The sequence below is a fragment of the Pipistrellus hanaki genome, assembly GCF_964339955.1.
Source record: "Pipistrellus hanaki genome assembly, chromosome: 2".
Lineage (NCBI taxonomy): Eukaryota > Metazoa > Chordata > Mammalia > Chiroptera > Vespertilionidae > Pipistrellus > Pipistrellus hanaki.
This window is the reverse complement of record NC_140504.1, coordinates 41,482,525-41,502,087: the sequence shown is the minus strand read 5'-3', so window position 1 is coordinate 41,502,087 and position 19,563 is coordinate 41,482,525. Positions and strand designations below refer to the sequence as shown.

Sequence of the window (19,563 nt, the reverse complement as noted above, 5' to 3'; positions counted from 1 at the left end):
GTACCAGAGGGAAGCCAGTGCCAGCAGCTGGGAGAAGGAAGGCCTAATCTTGCATGAATTTCATGCATTGAGCCTCTAGTCCATATAGATAAAAAGCCATCACAACAGAAATGACCGGACAGGTGACCAAACAACTGAACAGCAGGCTGCGTGGGGCGACCAGGCCAGCAGGGGGGTTAGTGAGGGACAACCAAACAACTGAACAGCAGGCTGCAAGGGGTGACCAGGCTGGAGGGGGCGGGGGGGGGGGGGGAAGGGGGTGAAGAGCAGTGAGGGGTGACCAAATAACCTAACAGCAGGCTGTGTGGGGCGACCAGGACAGAGGGGGGGAAGTTGGGGGTGCCCAGGCTAGCAAAGGGGGGGGTGCGATGAGGGGTGACCAGGCCAGTAGAGGGGGGCAGTTGAGGGTGACCAGGCCAGAAAGGGGGGGGGGGGCATTTAGGGGCAACCAGGCAGTTGGGGTGGGGGGGCAGTTAGAGGCAACTAGGCCAGCAGGGGGTGAGAGATGACCAAATGACTGAACAGCAGGCTGCATGGGGCAACCAGGCAGGCAGTGGGAGGGTAGGGGGTGGCAGTAAGGGATGACCAAACAACCAAACAGCAGGCTTCATGAGGTGATCAGTTTCGTGGGGGGTTGGAGAGCAATTAGGGGTGATCAGGCAGACAGGCAGGTGACCCATTAGGAGCCAGCAGTCTAGGATTGTGAGAGGGATGTCCAACTTCTGGTGATTGGGCCTAAGCTGGCAGTCGGACATCCCTGAGGTTCCCGCTTAGAGAGGGTGCAGGCTGGGTTGAGGGCACCCTCCACCCCCCGCCATGCACAAACTTCGTGCACCGGGCTTCTACTCTCTATATATAAAAGCCTAAGCAACTGAACCACCAAACCACCAGTTAACCGGTTGCTATGATGCTCACTGACTACCAGGAGGCTGATGTTCAATGCAGGAGTTTCCCCCTATTAGTCAGTGCTCTCCCACAGACAACCTTTTCTGGTCCCTCTCCCAGCCAGCCCTGATCGACCCTGATCAGGACTGGGTGAGATGGTCCTGATCAGCCCCAATAGCTGGCCAGGCCAAGGAACTCCACAAATCTGTGCACCAGGCCTCTAGTTATAGAGTGTGTGTGTGTGTGTGTGTGTGTGTGTGTGTGTGTGTATAATTGTGTATGAATTTTAAGTACCAATGAGAAAAAAAATGCTTAAATATTATAACAAAGAAAATGAAACAGAAAATGTTACCATTATGAATAAGTTATGTGCATCCAAATACCTAGGGAAAAATGTACTTGGTTGAGACAAGGCAACTGTTTTTTTGTTTTTGTTTTTGTTTTTCTGTAACACATTGTTTAATGACAGGGAAATCATGTTCAAAGATCAGAGAACCGAGTTGGATATTGGTTACATTTATATTCCAGTGCCAATGAGTTGGCATTCTTTTGTTTTTGTTTTTGTTTGTTTGGTTGTGTGTGTTTTTAAACTTTCTAAAGGTCACCCTACCAGTACATGGGTAAACCTGGTATTCATTTATTCATTTAGGTTTAAATTTCTTTATTGATTAAAGTGTCACATATTTGTCCTCATCCCCCCATTTTCATCCCAAACCCCTCCCCACATATGCCCTCTCTCCCCGCATTGTCTTGACCACTGGTTAGGCTCATATGGATGCACACAAGTCCTTTGGTTGATCTCTCCCCTTTATTCCCATCCTCCCCTACCCTCCCTCTGAAATCTCACAGTCTGGTCCATGCCTCCTTGTCTCTAGGTCTGTTCTTGTTCATCAGTCTATTTGTTAATCATTTCCCCTAGATGAGTGAGATCATGTGTTACTAAAAATACACTTATAACAACCAAAAATGAGACAAGCAATAATGGTTAGCTGAAAGGCAAATGAATCAGTCTGTAGTGAGTTTCTTTCTGGGCCAACAGTTCTTTTGAGTCCCAATTTCAATGTCAAAGAGTTCCTTATGTGTACGTCAGCAATGGTATTTCAGCTCTGGATTGTGGGCAAATGGTGGTGATGAGACCAAGCAACGTTGATGAGTAAACTGACAAAAGATAAATTCTCATCTTTTAGTTTGACTTCCTTTATTCTTATTATGTTATTTGAGTAATTAAAGTAAAACTAAAGAAAAAATATTGAAAATACACTTCAACCTTGTTCATCAACTTGATACACAATATTGAAATGGCCATAAAACCTGTGCTGGGAGATGCAGCATTAACAGAACTAAGAGGAAGCTGTGGTGGCCACAAACTGGCTTCATCCCATGAAGTAGAAGGAAATCTTTCCTTGAAGCTGGGGTTCAAGCTGGGGGGATTTCAGCTTTTCATAACCAGGAAACAGGCAGGCAGAACCTAAGAATGACTCACTGCAAAAGTTAGAGATGCCATTATGTTTATTGTCAAAAATTTCAGGGGTTTTCCTTATGAAGTAAGAGAACTGACTCCTTGGCAGCCTCCTGGCAGAAACAGTAAATATTTCTGATCATTATCCTTCTTTTTGTGTCATGTAAATTTTCTTTGTGGCATGGGAGTTTGTAATGATGCATGTATTCACATTATTATTTGTTAATTTTGTCTCCTCCTACAAAAAAAGTCCATAAGCAGAAACTTCATCAGCTTTCTTCACTACTATCTTAAGCGCCCAAATGAGTGTTTGGCACATAGTATACATTTAATAACAATTTGCTGAATGAATGAATGGTGGGAGAGAGGGACAGAAAGTTTTCAGCTCTTAAGAGTTCTGTTTCCTCAGGCATCATTAATGGAAATGATTCTTTCTCAGCAGCCTCCCAGGAAACATTGGGGCAGTCACCTGCCCTAGATGATGCCTCTTGCCAATGAATACTGGTTTGCTGCCATCCCCTCAAGGTGTGAGCTGCTGGGGCATGAGACTTTTTTTTTTTTTTTTTAATATATTTTATTGATTTTTTACAGAGAGGAAGGGAGAGGGATAGAGAGTTAGAAACATCGATGAGAGAGAATCATCAATCAGCTGTCTCTTGCACACCCCCCACCGGAGATGTGCCCGCAACCAATGTACATGCCCTTGACCGGAATCGAACCCGGGACCTTTCAGTCCGCAGACCAACACTCTATCCACTGAGCCAAACCGGTTTCGGCGGGCATGAGACTTTTGTCTGGGTTCAGTGCACAGACATCAGAGGAGTACAGAAAACCCAGATCTTCCTCCCTCACATCAACTGCATCTGCTTGGAACAACTTGCCCTCTGAGAAGATAAGAATCACTCCCCACTCTTGATTTCTAAAAATCAACCAGTTGAAACAAAAGTAGTGAAACTGTCTATCTATTATAGGTAATGAGGGCCTTCCAAAAATAGTCACTGCTGCTCATGGGATAGTAGGGGTGATCTTCAACCAGCTGAAGAAGTGATAACAGAATCCTCAACTCACGAGGTGAGAAACTAAACATGATAATAATAGCTACCAAGTGCTAAGCAATAGCAATTGCTTAGGGGTTGAGTAAGAGCCATAGAATTAGATGGATCTGATCAAGAGTCCAAACTCTTCACCTCTCACCATTACATAACCTTGGGCAAATTATTCAATCCCCTTACATTCAACTTCTTTATCTGTAAAACAGAACTAAAAAAAACAGAGCCTATCTCATAGGATTTTTTTTTAATAAGTAAGAATATACTCAAAAAATTATACAATATGGCTGTGACAAATATTATACACATCACTTCTTACCATCACCTACTCTGTGGATAGCATTACTATCCTCATTTTATGAATGGGGAAACTGAAGAAGGGAAGATGAGTAATTTGCCCAGAGTAATTCAATTGTGGCACTCCACATGTCCATGCTCTTTCATACCTTTGTAGCCCTGCACGTAACATTCCTCTGTATAAAATGTCCTTTCCTACTTTTTTTTACATGGGGGCACACCTACTCAGCCTCCATACCAGCTCAAGTGTCACCTGGACTCTGAAGCCTTTCTTGGCCCCACAGAGATTGACACAACTCCACTGTTGTGTCTAGCTTTCATCAGACTATATGACATTTATCTGTTTGCAGGTATGAGAACTTTTTAAAAATTTATCTCTGTTCTCCTGTGTCTAGTTAGGCACTTCTCTACCCAGGTCCTTAAATATTTTAGGTCCTGAATCACTATAATTCTCTCCAACCCTATTTCTGTCAGAATTTGTGGTGATATCAACATCCATCTGCATTATTATTCTAGTTTCCTGGTTTCTCAGTTCTTTGATCTCCTCTACTCCAATGATTGTGACCTCAGCCCCTCACTTCCAAGGTTATATCTCTGATCTTGTCATTTACAAAAAATATACTCCCCCTGTAGTCTTGATTTCAGGTATACCCTCTGTAATCACCACTCCTGTCTTTGCAGCTGAGTTCAATTAATACCCAACCACAACAATGGAATGAGTAAACTGACCTTCTCATGCCTCTTACTTCCTTTATATCTTTTCTCATCTTCCCACCCTGCTTAAATTCCATGGTCAGTTGTTAAACTGAGCTCTCTCATCACATGGTTGAATAAACCCCAACCCTGGTTAAACCCAACTCTCTGTCCCACTCCACACTTGCAAACATGTAACTGAACATGGCTAGAGAAAATCACACTGTGATGCTTACTGATTTCACTTCAAGTTCACAGTCACTAACCACAAGTAGCTACTTAATGCTTCCCAGAAATCATTTGACTTTTTTCAGTCAATTCATCTGCCACTCTTCTAGGAGACTATCTGACCCCCACATATACATACCATGAAAGCTCTCTTCATCCTCACCTTCCCTTTATTCATGGAGAAAAGGAAGCTACCAGAATAGAACTTTCATACATATGCCTTTGTACTCAGCTACCCATCCTACCTATATTTATGCCCAAATGATCTTTTGTCCCTAGAGATGAATTAGATGCATCCAACATTTATAATATCCAACATTTGTCCACTATGATCTACTTCAGGACATTTGTGTTGAAATTTTTTCTTTTTTTCTTCTGCATCAATAGGTATCCCTCTCTCAAAGATCATGTCCATCAGCATATAGACATGCTATTATTTTTCCTATCTTAGAAAAAAAGAGAAATTCTCTTGACTGAGGCAGCCACCACTGATAGTGGGACACCTTAGTCAGTGTGTGCTTAGTCAGATGTGAAGCAATAGGAAGTACACAGCACTTTCTATGAAAAATTCTTGACCAAAATGTAGACTAAGTATATAGATCAAGCCTTTATAATCTGTCTCAGTTTTCAGGAAAAATAGCAGAAAAAGAGCAAGTTAAGTGATACCATAAAGATGTTTACAGACAAATTCTGAAAGCAGGACATTGTACAGGACAATAAGTCAATGCACATGATAAACTAATGGCTTGAGAAATACAACAATCATATGCAATATGTAGACCTTGCTTGAATTTCTAGTTGAACAAAACCAAGTTGGAAAAAATAGTAATATTTTTATATAGATTTGATAATATATGATATTATGAAATCACTTGGCTAATTTTTAGATATTATTATTATTATATCTGTAGTTATGATTTTTAAAACCCTATGCATGTGAAGCAGTTAGAGATTAAATCTATTTTCAAATACTTCAACCAAAAAATAGATAAAGCAAATATAAGAAATATGTCATTTAAAAAAAATATATTCCAATTAAGTTATCTAAGAAGCAAGAGTAATATAAAGACTCTTCTCAGACAACATTTTTTGGGAGTGGGGAGAGTTTGAAAGAGCTTGAAGGAAAAAGTTATGGTAGATAACTGTTTCTGTTTCACTGAAGGAATTAACTGAAAAAGATATATGACTTTATAAAAGTCACATAATTAGCCACTGCATGAGTTTTTAATACAGTCCACTTCTCCATTCCTCCTGCAAAACCTCTTGACCAGCTCTTGCCCTTTCTCTATCCTTTACAGTAAAAGAGCTGTCTCTAGTCACTATTTCCCATTTCCCTCTTCCCATTCTCACATGAACCCACTCCTTCAGGCCTCCCCTTGCCCATGAAACTACTCTTGTCTATATCACCAAAGACCTCCATGGCCTCCACACTCTCAATCTTCATCTGAGTCAGCCCATCAACAGTATTTTATCCAGTTGGTCACTTCCTCCTCCTAGTTTCCAAAACCTTTTCTCTCCTGGTTTTTCTCCAGTTAACTGGTCATCCTTTCTCAGTGGTCTATTGCTGGTTCCTCCACCTCTACACACAGAAGTGCTCCTACATTCTCTACTTTGTTCCATCTATACGCACTTTATTGATAGTGAGCACCGAGGTTGTAGTCTGCATTCAGTGCACTTTTGGAGATGTACACTAAAATGAGTTCAGAAAGAAGGTTTTCTCAGAAAGAAAGTTCTTAATTTAAAAAAACTAAAAAAACAAAACAAAACAAAACAAAACACAGTAGTGTGAGGGTGATATAAATAGAATAAAACACTGTACTCATTCCACAATTCACTGTCATCCATGACCTGAGAGGGGTGGCAGCAGCCTAGAGAACAATGAGGATCAGACTTAGAGCACACCAGAATGATTAAAATGACTTATTAAATGCAGACTCCTGAATTCTACCTCAGCCATTTTGATCCAAGTCCTTGGAGATGGGGCTCAGAAATCTGCATTTAGAAAACACCCTAGGGTGATTCTGAAGCAAGTGGCCCCAACAATACACCATTCTGTGAGAAACAGGTAGCTTAGAATAATATTACTCAAAAGTGCTAGTCTGAGAAAGCTTTATCAAGATCCAGAATGAGAAAAGTACAAAAATTCAATATAATCAACTTCTATAGAAATTTGAAAGAGAGGAGGATCCAAGATGGCTGCTCGGGTATACACCTAACCGCAGCAGCTCACAACAATTTCAAGGGAATACAACTAAAATGTAGAGTGGACATTGCCCAGAGCTACAGGTAGTCGACTGACTGAAAACTCTACAATAGGAAGGAGGGAGAAAACCAGAAGGAAAATCAGAGGAGCTGAAAAAAAGCCTAAGGTACGGAGACATGCGGCGCGCGCGCGGAGAGGTCGCAGCCGGAGAGGAGGAGAGGGCTGGGTGCTGCCCGGCGTTCCCTAGCAGGAAGGAAATAGAACCCCCAGCCTGGGCTGAACCCCCGAACCGGCAGCACTGAGCCCCAAGTTATGGGCCAGACCCTGGGGACCCAGGCTCCGGCAGGGGGAGACAATCCCGGGGGACAGCGAAATGCGGGGCCCCCGGAGTCACGCGCACATGGCGCGCAGAGTACTGAATGTTGACTCTGATGCTGGATTACCCTAGCCGGAAGAAACAAAGCCTCCGGCGGCAGCTCTGAGCCTCAGTCCGGACCGCCCCGAACTCCAGGTCTGGGCCAGTCCCTGGGGACCCAGGCTCGGGCAGGGGGAGACGGAGCTGTGAGGTGGAGTCCTGGGAGCGCGGCGAAAGGCCGAGCCCCCCGGAGTCACGCACACTGTGCGCAGAGGACAGTCTGTTGACTCTGATCCTGGACTCCCCTAGTGGGAAGGAGAAAGAAAGCTCCAGACAGGAGGAACGCGACGAGGAGCAGGAGCCCCTGCCGGACACCGGCCAGCCGGGCGCCAGCAAGGAGCCAGGCGACGGGGCCCCCAGGTGGGGGGGTGCCCCTGAGCCTTCGACTGCTGAGCACGGGCAACGGAGCCAAGGACGGGGGCTGCTTCCTGGGCGGCGCCGACCCCGGCAACAGGCTGGAGCAGCGCGGGAGCCCGCGGAGAACAAAGGGGTGCCACAGGCCAACCTGCTGAGCTCCCAGGACAAGGAGGAAGAAACCAAAGAAGTTCTCAATGTGAAGAAATCAAGTGAGAGCAAATGATAGTAAAATTACTTAAGAAAGAATACAAAGAAGATCTTGAAAAATCAAAGACTAAGTCAGAACTCAACGCACCAGCCAACATTGCAACATAAATGCGTTTTGTTTTTTTTAAAAAAAAAAAAAAAAAGAGAGAGAAAAAAGGGACAGAATGTTGGAACAGCGGCGACCAGGCCTAGAGTGGCCAGGCACAAGGCAGTGGAAGCTGGGCCTGGGGCAGCAGTGGCCAGGCCCCAGAGCAGCAGCAGCCAGAACAAGAGCATCAACAGCCAGCACTGGAGCAGCCAGGCCTGAGGCAGAGGCGGCCAAGCCCAGGGTGGCCAGTCCAGGAACACCCAGACACGGAGTGGCTGGGCCCGGAGAAGCCGGGTCCAGAGCAGCCGGGTTGGGAGCAGCCAGGCCCAGAACAGCAGTAGCCAAGCACGGAGCATCCAGGCTGGGAGCGGCCAGGCTGGGAGCAGCCGGGTCGGGTACGGCCAGGCCCGGAGCAGCGGCTGCCAGACTGGGAGCGGCCAGGCCCGGAGCAGCTGGGTCTGGTGTGGCCAGGCCTGGAGCAGCGGCTGCCAGGCTAGGAGCGGCCAGGCCCGGAGCAGCAGCTGCCAGGCTGGGAGCAGCCAGGCCCGGAGCAGCCGGGTCTGGTGTGGCCAGGCCCGGAGCAGCGGCTGCCAGGCTGGGAGCGGCCAGGCCCAGAGCAACAGCTGCCAGGCTGGGAGCGGCCAGGCCCGGAGCAGCCGGGTCTGGTGCGGCCAGGCCCGGAGCAGCGGCTGCCAGGCTGGGAGCGGCCAGGCCCGAAGCAGCAGCTGCCAGGCTGGGAGCGGCCAGGCCCGGAGCAGCCGGGTCTGGTGCAGCCAGGCCAGGAGCAGCAGCTGCCAGGCTGGGAGCGGCCAGGCCCGGAGCAGCAGCTGCCAGGCTGGGAGCGGCCAGGCCCGGAGCAGCCGGGTCTGGTGCGGCCAGGCCCAGAGCAGTGGCTGCCAGGCTGGGAGTGGCCAGGCCTGGAGAAGCGGCTGCCAGGCTGGGAGCGGCCAGGCCCGGAGCAGCCGGGTCTGGTGCGGCCAGGCCCGGAGCAGCGGCTGCCAGGCTGGGAGCGGCCAGGCCCGGAGCAGCCGGGTCTGATGCGGCCAGGCCCGGAGCAGCGGCTGACAGGCTGGGAGCGGCCAGGCCCGGAGCGGCCGGGACCGGAGCAACCGGGCCCAGAGCAGCCGGGTCGGGTGCGGCCAGGCCTGTAGCAGCAACAGCCAAGTCCAGAGCAACTAGGTCGGGAGCGGCAGTGACCAGACCCGGAGCAGCTGGTTGTGGAACGAACCAGAGCAACAGAGGCCAGGCCCGGAGCAGCCAGGCCCGAAACAGCTCGCTCCTCGTCTGTACCTGCCCACGGCTGCCTCTCAGACATGGCTGGAAACTTTTGCGGGAACTTGAGGGTCTGCTGAATCAAGTGATGAAGGCTTACATCTGGATGTGTTGAGTTAATATAGCGCTGGGGTGTTGATCTGTGAGTGCCTTGGGTGGGGCCTGGATGAGGCTGGTTGACCTATTTAAAAATGTCTTTTGTGTGAAGTGTATCATTGGGGATGTGGAGGTATTATTGATATGAGAAAATGCTAAGTAACAGATTTACTATCTGAAAAGGAATTTACTATCGGGGAAAGGGAGGGAGGAAGAGACTGAACATAAACTGTGCACCTATGGATGAGGACAATGGGGGATGGGGAGGGGGCAGAGGGTGGGGTGGGAACCTGGTGGAGGGGGGAAGAAATGAGGAACCTTTGTAATAATATGAACAATAAAGATTGATTTAAAAAAAATAAATAAAAAAAAAATAAAAAAAAAGAAATTTGAAAGAGTAATTTTATGCCTGCTAACTATAACAAATTCTAGCAAATATAATAACAAATTTTAAAATAGGGGTTGTTCTTTTTATTATTTCATTATTCTATTGATGTGTGAAAAAAGAAAACCTAGTTCTTCGCCACCAATAAGTGGGAGAACCTTGGCTTTAATGAACAAGTTCATGCTCTGTCATCTCCAAGCCCAGGTACATATACTGACTTTTCTACCCGATAGTTCTGTTCGTCAACTTCTGTAAAACCTGTGTCTTCATCTGTACAATATGGATAATAATACTTTAAAATATGCTTCTGTAGGATTGTGATAACAATTTAATGATGGACTTGATTGCTTTGTTGTTGGCAAATCTGAGAAGCAAGTGAAAGAAAGCCACGAGAGAGTTACAAAGTGCCTGCCTTGCTATGTTTGCTAGTGTTTACCTGAGGATAAGCCCAGCTGCCTGGCTAACGGTGGGGAGGGGGAAATCCTGCCTAGATCAAAGCCGTGAAGATAAAGGGGCTTTCATTCCTGCTTGTCCCAGCTGTTCCAGAACCAGGTGGCAAAAAGGGTCTCTGAGTAGAGATTAGATCTTTTCCCAGCCAGGCAAGCACTGATGGAGAAGATTATGAAGTCCTCAGACATGCCTGAGTACACTTCCCTGAGATTTGCTAAAGCATGGAGAACAGGACTTTGCAGGGGGTGTTGAGTTCCCACTGCAGATAGGGCAGCTACTCGGTGGTTTCTGACCAGAATTGGCCACTTTGAATGGCTAAGGAGAGCTCCAAACTCAGGATTAAGAGAGCCACAGCAGAGAGAAATTACAAGCCACTTGTTAGTCTTCAACCTATGCCTTCAACAGGTGCATATTTATAGAAATATTTGCCTTCCTTTTTGGCAGGTGCCTAGGGAAAGTAGGCATTTCACAGCCCATCAGCTCCCTTCCTGTATGCTACCCACCCCCAGACCCTGCAGGCATCTGCCCAGCCTTACCACACTAGAGACCACTCTGCACTCCGCTTCTCAAGGGTACGCTCAGAATGAAGGAGCAATCAGAAGGGTTGAATAAATACTGCACACACATATATACAAACACACACACACACAGCCACGCCTCTTTCCTTCATACCAGAGAAAAGAAAAGAAAACTCCCTCCTCCTCGGTAAGAGGAACTCTTTCATCTCCTCATCATTAAAAAGGAATTCAGTTAGTATTACAGAAGTTTTTACACATACAAAAAGGTACAGGGATGGGTAAAAAGGCTGTGGTATCTTTACACAAAAGACTACTACTCAACCGTAAAGAAGAAGGAAATCTTATACTTTGGGACAGCATGGGTGGACCTGGAGAGTATTATGTCATGTGAAATAAGCCAGTCAGAGAAATTCAAGTACCTTTTGACTTCACTCATATGTGAAATCTAATTATCAAAATAAACTAACAACAACAAACAGTACATAGATAGAGAACAGACTGACAGTTGTCAGAGGGAAGGGGAGTTGTGGGGCTTGGTGGAAAAGGTGAAGGATTAAACAAAACAAACAAACAAAAAACTCATAGACAGAGACAATAGCATGGTGATTACCAGAAGAGAAGAGGGTGGGGGTGGATAGAGAGGGTAAAGCGGGGCTAAATGCTGATGGAAACTTGAGTTGGGGTGGTAAACACACAATATAATATACAGATAATGTATTATAGAATTGTACATCTGATATCTGTATAATTTTATTAACCAATGTCCCCCAATAAATTCAATAAAATTTTTTAAAGTTTATTTATATTAATTTCAGAGAGGAAGGGAGAGGAAGAGAGATAAAAATATCAATGAAAATCATTGATTGGCTGCCTCCTACATGCCCCCTACTGGGGATTGAGCTGCAACCTGGGCATTTGTCCTAACCAGAATTGAGCCATGACCTCCTGGTTCATAAGTCGAAGCTCAACCACTAAACTATAGCAGCCAGACTAATTTTCTTAAACATTTTAAAGGTATAAGAAATAACATCATGAGCCTCCCTGTTTTCATAACTCAGCTCTAAAGACTAATACACACATACATATCCACAAGGTATTAGCACCTAATATCCAACTCACTTTCTTTTCTTCCTCTTTTTATTGAACCCCTTCACCCAACTCACTTTCAAATTGTTCTCAATTCTATTTAAAATATATTTTACATCAAATTCTTTGAATGATGATTCAAACAAAGTGGATACATTTTATTTGCATGATATGCTGCTCTTAACTCTCTCTTAATTTATAACAGTTCCCCACTCCCTTAATTTTCTTTTTCATATTTCTTTGTTGAAGAAACTAAGTAATTTACACTGAATCTGGCTAATGAAATCCTCTTGGTATTAACTTACTTCTCTTTGCTCTGTTTCCTCTAAGCTGAGTGGTAGATTTCAAGACTTGTTAAAATTCAGCGGTTTCGGGTTCATTGGTTCTCCCAATTTTTTTATACCTACGAGGAACTAAGTCCTGTGTCTAAGGGAGTTCGAGTGGGGAAAATGCACAGAGAGGCCTGAGCTCCTCCACTTTGCAGTGGTCCCTATAAAAACAACGAACACCACTACTCATAAATAAGTTCATTCGTTCAGCAAATGCTTATTGTCTATTTGTGATCCAAGCAGTGCAGAAAGCAGCCAGAATTTGCCTTTGAGTGAGGAAGTAAATAAAGGGTAAAACAAAATAAATATGTGTGTAATGGTATAATTGCTCTGCAGAAAATTAAAGCAGGTAAGATGGAGAAGGCATTTGAGTAAAGATTGAAGAGATATAAAAGAGGGGTCATGCAGATTTCTGAATGAATAGGGTTATAGGTGGAGGGAATAGCAAAATCCCTAGACTATGTCTGGCCTGTTTCAAGGACATCATGGAGGCCTGGAACAGTGTGGGCAAGGAGATGGGCAATCTGAGGTGAGGTCAGGGAAGTATTAGTAGCAAGGATCTTGTAGGGCCTTAGGCTGGTATAAGGTCTCTAAGACTTGGCATATGTATGTTTGAAAGAGATTATTCTGGCTGCTGCATTGAGAACCAACTGTGGTGTGCAGAAATTTGGGGGAGGGGGAGGTTAGAGGGAAATAGACCTTTCAAGAAGCTATTACAACAATTAGGTGAAAAGCCCATGAGCCCATTTACTTAGCTCTTACTGGGTGCTGGTATTTTATATATGTTACCAAATTGAATCCTTACCACCACCCTATGGGGTAGGGTATTGAGGCATTTTAAGCTTATCTGGAAGAATCTCTTTTATAAACCATAAAATTCCAAAGCTCCAAGAATTTAAGCCATTTGCTCAAGATATCATTGAAAATGATCAAATTAGAGAGGGAGCCAGATTATTCAAACTTGCAAACTACCCATGCCATCCAACATATGTCCCTCTACTCAGGGCCCTTCTAAGGTCTCCAGAGAGCCTACCTGCTTGGCCATGGCATCTTGGACCTCTTGGTGACTCCTCTTTACTCTGTCCTAATCCCCATCTTCTTAACCTCTCAGTATGCAAACCTCAATCTCATCTATACCTTAGGATCCGAAGTTTCTGTCCCTAAAGACCTTGACACACGATAGCCCCCTGAGACTACCTCAGCTAACCAGGTGCCTCTGAGAAATGGTCCATGTGTCCTGGATTCCAGAAATGCCCAAAATGATCATAAACTTTCTCTAAGATTGTGAGCTCTTAATTTGTGTCACCTGAGCTGCCAGTTAATCCTATAATAATACCTCTTCCTATTTCCTCATTTCAGGGATGGCAGGCTTCTCCACCAAAAATGTGCTCTTTATATGGCAGATGCCATGTAGAGTTGATTGAAAGTGGCAACCCACCCAGGGATTACAGTTTCCATCAAGTATGCACTCATACATACACGCACACACACACATACACACACCCTATATCTGGGTGGACAATATGACTAGTTATCACCAATGAAATGTGAACAAAAATAATGTGTCACTTCTGGGCTTAGGTGATTAAGAAGTGAAACTATTTGTTATGGCAGCTGGTTTTGCTCTAATCAGTACTGCCACTTAGAAGGGACTTCTTAAATATTTGTTTCTAAGAACATCTGCAGAAAATTCTCAGCTATAGATTTTTTTTTTATCACCCACACAGTTCTCTGCTCATCCCAACATTTCACTAGCACAGTGAAGAAACAGATGCTTCCCTTAATTCAGCCACACCAAATACCTTTTGTATTGTTTCCCCTGCTATAATACCCAGGTTTTGAAAGATGTTGTCAGCCAAATTTAATTAAGAATTTGAGTTCTTATTTTTTATCAAATAAACAAAATATTGCTGCCAATAAGATTGCTGGGCTTTTATCAACTGACTGGGATGACAATTGCTGGGCTTTTACCAACTGACTGGGATGACAATGACAATCTGAGACTAGTTTCAGATTGTCATTGTCATCCCAGTCAGTTGATAAAAGCCCAGCATGGTATAAAGAAACATGATATAAAGAAACTTGAAAAGCTTATGCAGGTGTGTAGAGATAAACGTGCTTCTCCCATCTGGCTTCTTGAAAAACTGAAAGTTGTCTGGTGGGTCAGGAAAGGAATTCCAGTTTGTATGGCCTGAAATTTACTCCAATATAATCATAACTTTCTGATCCCAACTGACCTCCTAAAAATCACATTCTACTGGTAGGCTAGAAACTGAAAAGTGCTTACAAAACTATTTCCAACTGCCCCCAACTAGGTAGAATTGAGGCATTTTAAGCTTATCTGGAAGAATCTGGCTTCCGTTCTAGCTTAAAAATCAGAGCAGCAGCAATGTAAGATCAGAATTTTACCCGCTCATTTCAGCATGCAGAGAACAGTTGAATGAATACACAGCAGCAGTTACATCAGAAAGATACTCCACCCCTAGGACACAATAGGAGAACTGTTAGAGCTTAATTCCCTAGAAATTAAGCTGCCCAGAGTTCTCAAGGGCTGAAGATCAAAGGAGAAACAAATGCAAACCACACAGGAGGAAAAGAGTTCTATGGAAAGACCAAAAATAAAGAATTTTCTCTTAAATCCTGATAACAAGGGTCTGATGACCTACATCTCTATCTTCAATCCCAGTTTAATTGTCTTTTGGGAAAACAATGATGTCTGCTATAATTGTCTTCAAAATAATTTCCTTCAGGAACTCCTGGGCTGAAAATGATGCCAGGGGCTGTTTATTCTACTCTTCCATCAGGAAGTCAGGGCCAGAGTTTCTTGACAGAATCATGGAAGTGAGCACCTCTTAAAATCACCAAGGTGACAACTATTTATCTCTCTTACCTTAGCAAATTGATCTAGTTCGTAGGACCAGCCCAAGGCCAATTGGGCCTCTTATACAAAGAGAATAAGGGGGAGAATGTAGAAGAGAAAAAATGTGATCAAGTCTGTCCTCACAGAGGTGCACCCTACTACTAGTCCTATAGTCATAAATTTCAGTGAAGGTAAAAGAAACCACTTAGAACACCACATCTTTATCTTACCTTGGCATTAGCATCATCTAGAAAGCTTTTTTAAAATGTAAGATGCCAAACCTTTGGTAGATTCTGATTTAATTAGTCAGGACCAATAAACATTAATAGAGACTTTTCTGGAAGGAGAGGGAACTATTCCAGTCACCATGGGTGATGAGTCAGCACATGGCCTAAGCATTCAATCCCTACTGAACACAGACTCTTCCACAACCCAGGGAGCTTGCTGCCTCCTGAAGGCCCAGATAAGTTATTGAGGAGCTGGCAGGGCCTCAAATTGAATCCAGGTCTTGGAGAATTTCAGGCCAAATTGTCATCAACTCTGAGCTCCTAACAAAGAGGAGATGTGAATAATTCATGTCTGTGATAAGACCAAGAGTAGTCAACACTATTAGAGAGAGAGCTAACAGCCTTTTTGCATCAAGGTGCATCTTTCACCTTTCTCTGCTCATTAAGGTGATCCTGACTTGGATCACCAGGTGGCACAGGCAGCACAATTAACCTCTTTGGGGGAGTGTTCTGTACTCTGATAGATCCCAGATGAGAGCTCACACTCAATTTCCACTCCTGTTCTGTGGTCATTCCCTTTTAGAAAGCACGGGCTGGTTTTCTTGAATTTTTCCCTCCCTATGATGTATACACAAAGAACAACTAATATCTGTACCTATTTGGTACTCATTGGTGCATGTTGACCAGTAGAAGTTTTGGATATTCTTCATAAAAGGCCAGATCTCAGCACCTAGTTAATCCCACCCCCAAACCTCCCTACTTGGCTACTACTTCCTTTCACTTCAGGGATGTACCCAAGGTGCAAGTTTCCGGACTCTCCAGAGGTGGAGTCCTCTATCTGTGTGGATTTCCATCACACTCCTGGCCTGAGCAAATGCTCTCTCCCATGTTCCTCCAAGTGCTGTGTGTGAGAATATTTTTCTTCTAAACAGACAGAAATCAGTGAGGATAAAGTTCATCAACATCTCTTCTGTTTCCTTCTCAGCACTGCGGAGCATAAGGTATACAAGTGGCACTCAATACCAAACTGTCACCCATGGCCAGGGCTTGTGGTTGAGAGTGGGAGATAGTTTGTAAATAAGAAAATTTTAAACTTGAACTGAAATCATCAATGAACATGGAGTAGCTACTTGGCATGTAGCCATGTACAAAGGGAGAAAAGAGGAAAATCATCATGAGCACTTTTTAGGGTTTCCTGTGTCAGACTCTATGTTAAAACAGTACACATAGTAGTTCATTCAATCCTAACCACGATCCTCAAAGGTTGGCATGGTTATCATTTCCATTTTGCAGATAAGGAAGCTGAATCTTAAAGAAGTTAAAGGATTTTTGCTAGTAAATGGAAGCACCAAGACTTGAACCAAACTGTCTGAATCCAAGGACAATGCTCTTAATGCCTGTACTCCATGGTCATCTTGTTAAACCTGTGACTCTCGCAGCCTCAATCATGCCCACCTATGCCCAGAAGCAAATGTTTCAGTTAACAAGGAAACCAAGGGTTTTGAAATTCTAAGCCCAGGACACTCTTAGAATGCTAGACACTTGACATACCATCTCACTAAATCTTTCAGCAGCCTGCATGGCTGTTGACATTTCAGTTGACCTTAGGTATTTACAGAGTCAACATTCAAGATGTTGACTATTTTAGAAGAGTCACAAAGGTCCTACACGTAAGGCAGCCTGAATTTACTCAGGAATAAAAATGATATATGTATACTAGAAAGCCAGTCCCATAGAGCATGACAGCTCACCTTCCCCCTCACCCCTCAGGCTGCGGCCCAGTGTGCAGGGGTTCTATAATCTCTATGTGTCAGGAAGTGATGGAAATAAATGCTTGTGAACTACAGCTCCCAAAGAAAACAGACTGCTAGTCCATGTCACCGTAATACTCAGTGATGAATATCTTGTACTAGATTTATAAATGCCCATGGCCCTGTATACAGAGAATCACTAAAGGACAGAAATCACTTATTGTCCAATTATGCATGACTGCATATTTGGGGAAATGGTGGCACACATATGAGTTTCTTGCCTATAAAAAGAACAAATGCTTCACCTTAGGACTTGTTATCAGTAAAATGAGATCTTGGTCACAATGATGAAGAGGATGTTGAGAATTCTCAAAGATCCCAAGAGAACTTTCTCATGGGAAAACTTTGAACTTATTGTTTCAACATTCTATAGAAAAGGAAACTGAGGCTGGAGAAGGTGCTATGACCTGCCCAGGAATGTCTGGCTACTAAAGCCAGTGTGCACCCCTCCCTACAACCCAAGAGTTAAGTCATCCAAAAAGTGCCAAATCCTGCATGCTGACTCAATCACACGCAGACTTGGGAGAATGGCGGGGAAGATGGAAGGCTACAGAAGAGAAAGAACTTGTCCTAGGCTCCCCACTGTCCCTCCAAACCTTCATCAGTGCTGGCCTGGAAATGGCAGAACTGTGAACTTACCTTTTGACCACACCCATTACCTCAACCAATTCAAACCAGATACTGGTTACTGTGGGCTCAGAACAAAGGCCCAGAAGTAACTGTCATCCCTTGACCTCAAGATGCAAAGTCTTAAATACCAAGAAACCAGACAAGACCCAAATACCTAATGCACTATTTACTTTGTCTGTTTCTCCCCATTGAGTAACTGAATCATCTAGTTACTTCAATGTTCCCAGGGCCAAGATTAGTCACAGACGTGAATGATTTTCTTTTCAAAGAAGGTCGAGAATCTTAGACCTTGGTCTGGTCAGAGTGACTCAGTGGTGGAGCATTGACCTGTGAACCAGGAGGTTGCAATTCATTTCCCAGTCAGGGCATATGCCCGGGTTGCAGGCTCAATCCCCAGTGTGGAACATGCAGGAGACAGCAAATCAATGACTCTCTCTCATTATTGATGTTTCTCTCTCTCCCTCTCCCTTCCTCTCTGAAATCAATAAAAATATATTATATTTTTAAAAAATAATCTGGAACCCTTGTGCAGCACAACTTACCATAGCTAAAATTTGGAAACAGCCTAAGTGCCCATCAGCAGATGAGTGGATTAAAAAGCTGTGATACATCTACACAGGGCTGCTGTTAAAAAAGAAGGAATTCTTACCATTTGCAACTGCATGGATGGGACTGGAGAGCATTATACTAAGTGAAATAAATCAGTCAGAGAAAGACAAATATCACATGATCTCATTTATGGAATATAATGAATAACATAAACTGATGAACAAAAACAGATCCAGAGACAGAGAAGCATCGATCAGATCATCAAACTTCAGAGGGAAGGTAGGGGAGAGTGGGGGTAAGGGAGAGAGATCAACCAAAGGACTTGTATGCATGCATATAAGCCTAACCAATAAACACAGACACCAGGGGGGTGAAAGCATGACTAGGGGGTTGGGAGAAATAAGGACACTATGTAATACCTTAATCAATGAAGGGGAAAAAGAATCTTAGAACAGGAAGAAAGGCCCACATCTGGCCTGGGATTTGAAGTTTTCATGATAGGAAGGACCTGGAAGATGGGAGGGAAATGGCATGGAGGCGGGTGAAGGCAGAGCACTGGGGCACAGGGAGAGGTTCCGGTCAGCCCAAGCAGTTGTGCAAAGCTGATGCTGAAAGGAGACTCAAGCCTGGTGAACAGCAGGTGGAAGAGTCTGGAGTTTATTAGCTACATAGTGAAGAGCAGATAATAGGCTTCAAAGCAGGGAAGGGAAGTGCCAAGCCTGTGGGAGAGCGGGAAAGGCTGTGCAAGTTCAACAGTAAGAGAGGAGGCACCCGCTTCTCTGAAGCTCACAGCACCCACCTTTCCACTCCCTGAAAGCAAGTGCCCAATAAACAAGTAATAGTCATTGCTTCTTAGGCACCTACTATGTGTCACGCACTAAGGGACTGTCTCATGCACCTATTTAATCTTTTTTCTTATAAATTTTTTATTTATTAATTTTTATTTTTTACATATGTGTCCCTATTTCCCCATTCCCCCCCACACTCCAGTCATACCCTACCCCCTTGCTGTCTGTGTCCATTGATTAGGCTCATATGCATGCACACAGTCCCTCTGTTAGTCTCTCCCCCTTACTCCCACTGACCTCCACCTTCCCTGAGGTTTGAGGTTCTGATTGATGTTTCTCTGTCTCTGGATCTATTTTTGTTCATCAACTTATATTGTTCATTATATTCCACAAATGAGTGAAATCATGTGATATTTATCTTTCTCTGAACCTGTTTAATCTTTAAAAAAAACACCATAGGACATGTAACTGTCTAACCTATTTTACAAGTGAGGAAACAGGCTCAGAGAGGTTGTAGGATTTGCCCCACTGTGAAGTGGCAGAGCCAGGATCTTAATTCAGATTTGACTTAAGACCCACAAGCCAAGAGAAGCTGGTGTAGTCCCCTGTGCTGAGGAAAACAAAGACTGAGATGAGGAAGACGGTTCAAACAAGGCCCAGCTTCGAAGGCTGGTGCTGAAT

At 44.3% G+C, this 19,563-nt stretch overlaps 1 protein-coding gene across 9 annotated transcripts in view; it reads right to left on the bottom strand.

Annotated features, from left to right (window-relative positions):
• ST6GAL1 (ST6 beta-galactoside alpha-2,6-sialyltransferase 1) overlaps nucleotides 1-19,563 on the bottom strand; it is a 109,267-nt gene that overhangs the window by 33,721 nt on the left and 55,983 nt on the right. The window contains exon 1 of one of the 9 annotated variants that reach the window (XM_084871831.1): nucleotides 6,242-6,264. The exons of the other annotated variants lie outside the window; for them this stretch is intronic. The gene's annotated coding sequence lies outside the window, so the exon portion shown is untranslated. Of the gene's footprint in view, nucleotides 1-6,241; nucleotides 6,265-19,563 lie in introns of those variants that run through there. 9 annotated transcript variants of the gene reach the window in all.